Here is an 11,337-nt window from a genome sequence, read left to right as displayed (position 1 = left end):
ATACAGTAGCCTGATTTTTGATTATCACCCCTGATTAGGCCAGGCCCACCCCAGCTAGTGTACCAATTCATGGCTACCAAGGATAAGACCAGGCTCACTCAGCCTAGCCTGCCTTTTGATCAACACCACTGATTAGGCAAGGCCACCCAGCCTAGCCAATCTTTTGATTGACACCATGGATTAGGGCAGGCCCACCTGAGCTACCCTCATGTTTGATGGAGACTATGGATTAGGCCAGGCCCACACCGGGTAGCCTGAATATTGATTGAAACCATGGATTAGGCCAGGCACAACCAGGCTATCCTGAGGTTTCATGGAGACCAAGGATTATACCAGGCCCACACAGGCCAGCCTGCCTTTGATCAACACCACTGATTAGGCCAGGCCCACCCAGAGGAGCCTGCCTTTTGATTGTCACCATGGATTAGAACAGGTCCACTCTAGCTAGCCCTCCTCTTCATTGACACCACTGATTATGCCAGGCCCAACCAGGCTTCCCTAGCTTTTGATGACACCACTGATTAGACCAGGCCCACCCAGGCTTGCCTGCCTTTTGATTGACACCATCGTTTAGGCCAGGCCTACCCAGGCTAGCCCACCATTTGATTGAGACCAGGGATTTGGACAGGCCCACACAGGCTAGCTTGCCTTTTGATTGACAACACGCATTAGGCCAGGCCGACCTAGGATAGCCGGCCATTTCATTGAGACCATGGATTAGCCCAGGTACACCCAGGCAAGACTGCCTTTTGATCTACACCACTGATTAGGCAACGCCCACCCAGTATATCCTGCCTCTTGAGAGCTTGTTTGGAGGTTCTAGTAGGGGAACGCAGCTACTTGTATACCCTTGACCGAAGACCGGTCCTCCTCTATCGGGGATGGTCGTTCTCTTTGACCGAGCACGCAGCTTCGGGAGGGATGCACATGGAGCAGTGAGGGAGGAAGGGGACACCCGCCTAGCCAGCCAGATCAGCCGAATCAACCCTGGCGATCAATGGGGTGACAGATGTCGCAACCAGATCGCCCTCACATCCTATATCCTACCTCTTGATTGACACCATGGATTATGCCAGGCCCACTCAGGCTAGCCCTCCTTGTGATTGAGACCATGGATTAGACCAGGCCCACTCAAGCTAGCCTGCCTTTGGATCACACCACTGATTAGGCCAGGCCCACCCAAGGTATCCTGCCCTTGTTCAACACTAATGATTAGGCCAGGCCCACTGTGGCTAGATTGCCTATTGATCAACACCACAGATTAGGCCAGACCCACTCACGATAGTGTGCCTTTTGATCAGCAACACTGATTAGGCCAGGCCCACCCAGGCTAGCTTCCCAGTTGATGGAGACCATGGATTAGGCCAGGCCCACCCAGGGTAGACTGCCATTTGATGGAGACAATGGATAAGGCCAGGTGTACCAGGGCTAGCCTGCTTTTTGATCGACACCTCGTGTTAAGCCAGGCCCACTCAGGTTAGCCTACCTCTTGATTGACACCATGGATAAGGCTAGGCACAACCAGGCTTCACTAGCTGTTGATCAACACCACTGATTAGGCCAGGCCCACCCAGGCTAGTGTGATTTTGACTGACAACATGGATTATGCCAGGCCCACTCAGGCTAGCCCTCCTTGTGATTGAGACCATGGATTAGACCAGGCCCACTCAAGCTAGCCTGCCTTTGGATCACACCACTGATTAGGCCAGGCCCACCCAAGGTATCCTGCCCTTGTTCAACACTAATGATTAGGCCAGGCCCACTGTGGCTAGATTGCCTATTGATCAACACCACAGATTAGGCCAGACCCACTCACGATAGTGTGCCTTTTGATCAGCAACACTGATTAGGCCAGGCCCACCCAGGCTAGCTTCCCAGTTGATGGAGACCATGGATTAGGCCAGGCCCACCCAGGGTAGACTGCCATTTGATGGAGACAATGGATAAGGCCAGGTGTACCAGGGCTAGCCTGCTTTTTGATCGACACCTCGTGTTAAGCCAGGCCCACTCAGGTTAGCCTACCTCTTGATTGACACCATGGATAAGGCTAGGCACAACCAGGCTTCACTAGCTGTTGATCAACACCACTGATTAGGCCAGGCCCACCCAGGCTAGTGTGATTTTGACTGACAACATGGATTATGCCAGGCCCACCCAGGGTAGCTTCCCCATTTGATGGAGACAATGGATTAGGCCAGGCCCACCCTGGGTAGCCTGACTTTTCATCTACACCACTGAGTAGGCCAGGTCCACCCAGGCTAGCCTGCCTTTTGATTGACAACAGTGATTACGCTAGTCCCACCCAGGATAGCCTTCCCTTTGATGGAGACCACGGATTAGGCCAGGCCTACTCAGGATAGCCTGTCTTTTGACTGAAATCATGGGTTAGGCCAGGCTAGACTGCCTTTTGATCAACAGCACAGATTAGGCCAGGCCCACCCATGTGGTCTGCCTTTTGCTTGACACCACTCATCAGGCAGGCCTACCCAGGGTAGCCTTATTTGGATCAACAGCACAGATTAGGCCAGGCCCACCCATGTGGTCTGCCTTTTGCTTGACACCACTCATCAGGCAGGCCTACCCAGGGTAGCCTTATTTTGATCAACAGCACTGATTAGGCCAGACCCACCCACCCAGGCAAGCCTACACTTTGATTGACACCAGTAATTAGACCAGGCCCAACCAGGCTAGATTGCCTTTTGACTGACACCACTCATTATGCTAGGCTCTCCCAGGCTAGTCTGACTTTTGATTGACACCATGGATTAGGCCAGGCCCGCACATTACTTTGCCAACAAAGGTCCGTCTGGTCAAGGCTATGGTTTTTCCAGTGGTCATGTATGAATGTGAGAGTTGGACTGTGAAGAAAGCTGAGTGCCGAAAAATTGATGCTTTTGAACTATGGTGTTGGAGAAGACTCTTGAGAGTCCCGTGGACTGCAAGGAGATCCAACCAGTCCATCTTAAAGGAAATCAGTCCTGGGTGTTCATTGGAAGGACTGATGCTGAAGCTGACACTCCAGTACTTTGGCCACCTCATGCCACGAGTTGACTCATTGCAAAAGACCCTGATGCTGGGACTGATTGGGGGCAGGAGGAGAGGGGATGACAGAGGACGAGTTGGTTGGATGGCATCACCGACTCGATGGACATGGGTTTGAATAAACTCCGGGACTTAATGATGGACAGGGAGGCCTGGCGTTTTACGATTCATGGGGACGCAAAGAGTCGGACACGACTGAGCGACTGAACTGAAGTGAACCCGGGGCACTCTGCCTGTTGATTGACAACATGGATTAGGCCAGACCCACCCTGACCTGCCTGCCTCTTGATCGATACAATGGATCACAGGAGACCCTCTCAAGCTAGCCTGTCTTTTGATTGACACTACGTGCTAATTTAGGCCAACCAAGCTAGCCTGACATTTGATTGTTACCACGGATTAGTCCAGGCCCACCCGTGGTAGCCTGCCACTTGATGGAAACCACAGATGAGGTCAGGCCCTCTCAGACTAGCCTGCTGTTTCTTGGAGACCAAGGATTAGGCCTGGCCCACTCAGGCTAGCCTGCCTTTTGATGGACACCAATGATTTGGCCAGGACCACACAGGCTAGCCTGACGTTTCATGGAGAGTAAGGATTAGGCCTGGTCACTCAGGCTAGCCTGCCTTTTGATGGACACCATTGATTAGGCCAGGCCCACCCAGGCTAGCCTGCATTTTGATCCACACCACTGATTAAGACAGGCCCACCCATGCAACCCTGAGGTTTCATGGAGACCTAGGATTAGGTCTGGACCACTCAGGCTAGCCTGCCTTTTAATCGATATCACTGATTAGGCCAGGCCCACCCGGGGTGGCCTGATTTTTGGTTGACAACACTGATTAGGGCAAGCCCACCCAGGCTAGTCTGCCTTTTGACAAACACCACAGTTTAGGGCAAGCGCACCCAGGCTAGCCTACCTTTTGATTGACACCATTGATTAGGCCAGGCCTACCCATGCTATCTTGGCACTTGGTGGATACCACTGATTATGTCAGACCCAACCATGCTACCCTGCTGTTTCATGGAGACCAAGGATTAGGCCAGGCCCACCCAGGCTAACATGCCTTTTGATCAACACAATGCATTAGGCCAGGTTGACCAAGGCTAACCTGCCTTTTGATCCACTCCACTGATTAGGCCAGGTCCACCGAAGCTACCTGCCATTGACGAGACCACGATTAGACCAGGCCCAATCAGGCTAGCCTGGCTTTTGATTGACACCACGCATTAGGTCAGTCCCACTCAGGCTAGGCTGCCTGTTGACTGACCACGGATTAGGCCAGGCCCACTCAGGCTGGTCTGCCTTTTGATGGAAACCATGGATTAGGCCAGGCCCATCCAGGCTAGCCTGCTTTTTGAAGGCACCATGGATTATGACAGGCCTACCAAGGGTAGCCTCCTGATTGATGGAGACCACAGATTGGGCCAGGCCCACCAAGTGTTGCCTGACTTTTGATCAATACCACTGAATAGGCCAGGCCCACCCAGGCCTCTCTGCCTTTTGATTAACACCATGGATTAGGCCAGGCCCACCCAGGCTTGCCTGCCTTTTGATTGACACCGCTGATTAGGTCACTTCCATCCAAGATATCCTACCTCTTGATTGACACCAGTGATTAGGCCACGCCCACACAGGCTAGCCTGACTTTTCATTGACACCATGGATTATGATAGGCCTACCCAGGCTAGCCTCCCGTTTGATAGAGACCATGGATTAGGCCAGGCCCACCCAAGGTAGCCTGACTGCTGATTCACATCACTGAAAAGGTCAGGCCCACCAAGTCTAGCTTGCCTTTTGAATGACACCACAGATTAGGCCGGGCTCACCAGGCTGGTCTGCCTTTGATCAAAACCATGCATTAGGCCAGGCCCACCTATGCTAGCCTGCTGTTTGATGGAGACCATGATTAGACCAGGCTCACTCAGGCTAGCCTGACTTTAGACTGACACTGCTGATTAGGCCAGGCCCACCCAGACCTGCCTGCCTCTTGAGGGTGACCACGGATTAGGCCAGGCCCACTCAGGGTAACCTGTGTTTTGATTGACACCCCTGATTCGGCCACACCCTCCCTGGCTAGATGACTTTTGATCGACATGATGGATTAGACCATGCTCACCCAGGCAAGCCTGCCTTTTGACTGACACCATGGGTGAGACCAGGCCCACTCAGCCTAGCCTTCTTTTTGATTGACACCACTGTTTAGGCCAGGCTCACCCAGGCTGGCCTGCCCTCTGATAGATACCACGGATTAGGCCAGGATCACCCTGGGTAGCCTGCCTTTTGATTGACACCACGGATGAGGCCAGGCCCTCCAAGGCTAGACCCCATGTGATGGAGACCCAGGATTAGGCCTGGTCCACTCAGTCCTACCTGCCTTTAGATCAACACCACTGTTTAGGCCAGGCTCACCCAGGCTATCCTGCCTTTTGATGGACACTATGGATTATAGCAGCCCACCCAGCCTATCCTCCCTTTCGATGGAGACCATGGACTAGACCAGGCCCACCAAGGGTTGCCTGGCTTTTGATCTGATACCACAGATTAGGCCAGGCCCACCCAAGATAGCCTTCCAATGATGGAAACCACTGATTAAGTCAGGCCCACCCATGCTACCCTGCTGTTTCATGCAGACCAAGGAATAGGCGAGGCCCACTCAGGCTGGCCTGCCTTTTGATTGACCCCATGGATTAGGCTAGTACGACCCAGGATAACCTCCCATTTGTTGGAGACCACGGATTAGTCCAGGCCTACTCAGGATAGCCTGCTTTTTGACTGACATCACTGATTAGGCCAGGCCCACCCATGCTAGCCTCCTGTTTGATGGACACCACAGATTACACCAGGCCCACCCAGGCTAGCCTGCTTTTTGATTGACACCATGGATTATGCTAGGCCCCCTCAGGCTAGCCTGCCTTTTGATCACTCAACTGATTAGGCCAGGACCACCCAGGGTAGCCTGTTTCAATTGACACCAGGCCCACTTCAGCTTGTTTGCCTTTTGACTGAAACACTGATTATGCTATGCCCACCCAGGGGAGTCTACATTCTGATTGACACTACAGATTATGCAAGGCCCACCCAGGCCTGTCTGCTTTTTGACTGACAACACAGATTAGGTCCGCCCACCCAGGCTACCCAGCATTTTTTTGACACCCTTTATTTGATGCAGGCCAGTCTCCCATTTGATGGAGATGAGGGATTAGGCCAGGCCCACACAGGGTAGGCTGACTTTTTATTTACACCCTGATTAGGCCAGGCCCACCTAAGCTACCTGCCATTTCATGGAAACCACAATTAGACCAGGCCCACCCAGGCTAGCCTACCTTTTGATTGGCACCATGGATTGGGCCAGGCCCATCCTGGCTAGCCTTCCTTTTGATCGACACCACGTGCTAATTTAGGCCAAACCAAGCTAGCCTGACGTTTGCTCGACACCACAGATTAGGTCAGGCTTACCCAGGCTACCCTGCCTTTTGATTGACACACTGATTAGGTGATGCCCACCCAGGCTAGCCTGCCTTTTGATCAATACCACTGATTAGGCCAGGCCCACCCATGCTAGCCTGCCACTTGATGGATACCACTGATTAAGTCAGGCCCACCCATGCTACCCTGCTGTGTCATGGAGACCAAGGATTAGGCCAGGCCCACTCTGGCCAGCCTGCCTTTTGATCAACACCACACCAAATTGGTGACGACCAGCTCAGTGGTTGGGTCGAGAAAAGCTCCAAAGCACTTACCCAAACCAAACTTGCGCCAAAAATAGGTCATGGTCACTGTTTGGTGGTCTTCCTGCCAGTCTGATCTTTATGAATCCTGGCGAAACCATTACGCATTAGGTCAGGCCCACCCATGGTATTACAATTCACACTGCGGTTTCGGTCAGTCCCACCCAGGCTAGGCTGCCTGTTGACTGACACCACAGATTAGGCCAGGCCCACCCAGGTTAGCCTGCCTTTTGATGGAAACCACGGATTAGGCCAGTCCCACCCAGAGTAGCCTGTGTTTCAATAGACAGCACGTATAAGGCCAGGCTCACCCAGGCTTGTTTGCCCTTTGACTGATGCCACTCTTTATGCTATGCCCACCTTGGCTAGTCTACATTTTGATCAACATCACTGATTAAGCCAGGCCCAACTAAGCTACCTCCATGGTTTGATGGAGACCATGATTAGACCAGGCACACTCCGGGTACCCTGGCTTTTGATTGACAGCACTGATTAGTCCAGGCCCACCAAGGCTGGCCTGCTTTTTGATTGACACCATGGATTAAGCCAGACCCACCCTGGCTAGCCTGCCTTTTGATTGACACCACTGATTAGGCCAGGCCCACCCAGGCTAGTCTGCCCTTTGATTGACACTGTGTGCTTATGGACTGTACCCCTTCAGCTCCTCTGTCCATGGAGATTCTCCAGGCAAGAATACGGGAGTGAGTTGCCATGCCCTCTTCCCAAGGAAACTTCAGAGAATGGACTCGACTGAGCAACAAGCGCTCTTCTGGAATTGGCCTCCCAAAGAGGAGATGATGGAGACCGAGAAGTTCTAGCACATCGAACCCCAAGAGGTGAAAGCTACAAGCAGGCAGGTTTCCAGGGCTGGCCTGAGGAAGCAGTGAGTGAGCCCCCTCCCTCCTGGGACTCCACGCCCACCTGGGTGCCCTGCCTCCGTCCAGTGGCCCCCGGGGGAGAGAGGTGGTGCGTAGAAGGCAGGAATAACCTCCACTCCTCCTTGGGCATTCTTTCCTTCCTGCATGGTGCATCACTGGTCCTTAATCCTCCCCGCATCGGTCGCCCGTGGCTGCTATCATTACCACAAGCTGAAAGAGCTTTAAAGCAACACACGCTGAAGCTCTCACCAGGCTAGAGGTCAGGAGTCTGAAACAGGTTGTTGGCAGGGCCAGGTCCTTCTCCAGGCTCTGGGTGGGGCGGGGGGGCGGTGTGTGTGGACCCTCTTGTTTTTCTGTCTCTTCCAGGTCCTAGAGGGCCCCTGCTTTCCTTGGCTCCTGGCCCCTCTCTGCATCTTCAAAGCCAAAAGTGAAGCAGCATCACCATCCTGACTCGGACCTCTTCTTCCAGGCTCACATCTCCTTTTCCGCTCCTGACTTTCCTGCCTTTCTCTTACAAGGGTCCTTGGGACTCCAGGGGCCTGCTCAGACCACCCAAGACAAGGGTTCTGTCTCCAGATCTGTAATTGATGACATCTAAAGAGGAGAGTGAAAAAGTTGGCTTAAAGTTTTACATTCAGAAAACTAAGATTGTGGCATCCGGTTCCATCACTTCATGGTAAATAGATGGGGAAACAGTGGAAACAGTGTCAGACTTCATTTTTTTGGGTTCCAAAATCACTGCAGATGGTGACTGCAGCCATGAAATTAAAAGACACTTGCCCCTTGCAAGGAAAGCTATGACCAACCTAGACAACATATTAAAAAGCAGAGACATCCCTTGCCAACAATGGTCTGTCTAGTCAAAGCTTGGATTTTCTAGTAGTCATGTATGGATGTGAGAGTTGGACTATAATGAAAGCTGAGCACTGAGGAATGATGCTTTTGAACTGTGGTGCTGGAGAAGGCTCTTGAGAGTCCCTTGGACTGCAAGGAGGTCCAACCAGTCAATCCTAAAGGAAATCAGTCCTGAATATCCATTGAAACTGAAACTCTAATACTTTGGCCACCTGATAGGAAGTGTTGATTCATTGGAAAAGACCCTGATGCTGGGAAAGATTGAGGGCAGGAGGAGAAGGGGACGACAGAGGATGAGATGGTTGGTTGGCATCACCGACTCAATGGACATGAGTTTGAGTAAATTCTGGGAATTGGTGATGGACAGGGAGGCCTGGCGTGCTGCAGTCCATGGGGTCACAAAGAGTCAGACGCGACTGAGAAAGAGCTGAGCTGAGCAGAGTCCCTCCTGCCGTGCGAGGCCACAGACTCACAGGCCCTGTGGACTAGTTTTTTAATTCTTAAAAAAAAAAATTATTTCAAATATATTTTTTGGGTTGCTTGGGACTCGGTTGCTATGCCTTGGCTTTCTCTAGTTGCGGCAAGTGGTTGCTACTCTCTGGCTGCAGTGCAAGGGCTTTATATATTTATTTTTTCTATTACACATATAAGTGATATCAAACAGTCTTTGGCTGACTTAATTTCACTTGGTGTAGTATCCTCCAAGTCCATCCATCTCGTTGCAAATGGCCAAGTTTCCTTCTTTTTAATGGCTGAGTAGTATTCCACTGTGTGTGTATGTGTGTGTATGCACGTGCGTGTATCACCAGTGATCTATTTCTGAAAACCTACCAAACAGGAGGCACCTTCATTTGAACATTGCTGGGGACCCAGGGAAGGGTGGGAGAGGCAGCCGTGTGGATCCTCCAGGGAAGGCAGTGGAGACAGACGGACCCCACTCTAAGGGGCTTATGCTCTGCATTTTGGGGGGGGGGTCATCCAGCCAAGGCGATGCTCCCCACCTTTGTCCACACCTCGACGTGTCTTGCATGCCAAGGTGGACTACGTCTCAGCCGTCTGTGAGCGGGGTGGGCGATGAGCCACCAAAAAGGACAGATGTCATCGCCCGCTGGGAGGCGTTCACTCCACGGCCTCGGTGGTTACAGACGGGACTGTCTGTGCTCATTCTGAAAGGATGGGTCGGGACAAAGGGTAAAATGACCGGGAGTCGGCTTACGTGCAAGGTTGCTGTAAATTCATAGGAACGTTCTGCATGTAAAATATTTTGAAAGCCTTAATGATTTTAAGAACATAGGAGAGCCTGTTTCAGGTTCATAAACTGTCGTCTCAACGAAGCCCTTTGAGGGCTTGCGTTAATGAACAAGTGAGGATAATTCATAATTAGCGTGCACTTTTTTGGGGAGCCTGGGGAAAATAATCCTAGTGAAATTAAGGACTAATTATCAGGCTAGAACCCAGGAAATATATCTGGAAGAGCCAATGTCACATTTTTTTGGATGCGTGCTAAAAATATCAGCCCCACAATAAGGGAAAACCCAATTTTAAGTTATCTAATATTTATGACATGCATGAGAAATATTTTTATTCGTTTTGTTAAAGAGAGAAGCACGAGGAGATGGTGCCAATTAATCTACCAGAGCTATATCTTAATAGGCTTTGGAAGACACTTGTCCCGAATTAGTAAATTATTCCTACAGAGTTATTACTGAAAAATCATATTAAAAGTCAAAAGCCACACTCTTGTATTCTTTCATCTTCCCGACGATTAACTCAAAGGTAACTGCATTGCCACCAGCATGCGGGCTCCTTACAGCTTACGCACAGATCTGCAATTTCCACTTCTTTTTCTCAGACTAGAATATATGTCCCTGACCGTTCACCGTCTCCCCAAACCTGAGGCTTTATTTCACGTGCGTCTGTTTCCAAATGTGGAATGTTTGTTTATCCTGTCAGTGTTATCTTTAGGGAATTTACAGCCCACTTTTGCTTGTTGATTCAGAAAAGCTTTTTTTCTCTTTTAGGAAGCTCTCGACCTAGGGTTGGCTTGTTACGTAAGAGCGCCAACATCTCAGAACTGTTGAAGTGCAGGATGCGTAGGATTTTGAAGAGATGCGATCATAATTATACATTCCCAGGTCTGCGTGGCTGCAACAGGCTCTGGGGAAACCATGCCTGGGCAAACAGAAACCCAACAACAAAGCAAAAAAAAAAGGCATGACATTTGCACTACCTAAGGACGTGATAGCTAAACCAACACTCTTGAAAAAAAAAATCAGCTATTATTGCTACATGTATGAAATAGCATGGGGCTTCCCTGGTGGCGCTAGTGGTAAAGAACCCTCCTTGCAATGCAGGAGATGTTAAGAGACATGGGTTCAATCCCTGGGTGGGGAAGATCCCCTAGAGGAAGGCGTGGCAACCCACCAAGGTATTCTTGCTTGCAGAATCCCCATGGACAGACGGGCCTGGTGGGCTACAGTCCGCGGGGTGGCAGAGTCACACACGACTGAAGCGACGTAGCAGGCACGCGCACACGCGTGAAACGGCATGTGCTGTTACAGGCGTGTAAACCATCATCACAGCTCCATGACCTGAAAACCAGATGAATCCAGTCCCTGCGATGTTTGCTCCATTAAAGTGATTAGCCAGCCTTTTCTTCATGGAGTGAAGGTTCACTCGGGTCCAGTTCCTGTCAAAACCATCACGGAATGCAGATGAGTGGAGTCCAAATTTTTTTTTTTTTTTATCTTTTAAATTATGAGCCTGCCGGTTCCTAGCAAGGCACATCCAAGGGATTTGAGAGGCAGAAACGCGTTGGAAACTCCAGCAGCAG

General features: G+C 51.0%; 1 long non-coding RNA gene across 1 annotated transcript; it reads right to left on the bottom strand.

Annotated features, from left to right (window-relative positions):
- Positions 1 to 882: 882 nt before the first annotated feature.
- On the bottom strand, positions 883 to 11,015 carry LOC122435463. Its single transcript, XR_006267674.1, has 3 exons — positions 11,005 to 11,015; positions 9,795 to 9,804; positions 883 to 1,028 (listed from the first exon to the last, which is right to left on the bottom strand). It is a non-coding gene; the product is annotated as an uncharacterized LOC122435463 (long non-coding RNA).
- Between the last annotated feature and the right edge of the window lie 322 nt (positions 11,016 to 11,337).

The sequence above is a fragment of the Cervus canadensis genome, chromosome X (assembly GCF_019320065.1).
Source record: "Cervus canadensis isolate Bull #8, Minnesota chromosome X, ASM1932006v1, whole genome shotgun sequence".
In the NCBI taxonomy this organism is placed as follows: domain Eukaryota; kingdom Metazoa; phylum Chordata; class Mammalia; order Artiodactyla; family Cervidae; genus Cervus; species Cervus canadensis.
This window is presented reverse-complemented; position numbering and strand designations above follow the sequence as displayed.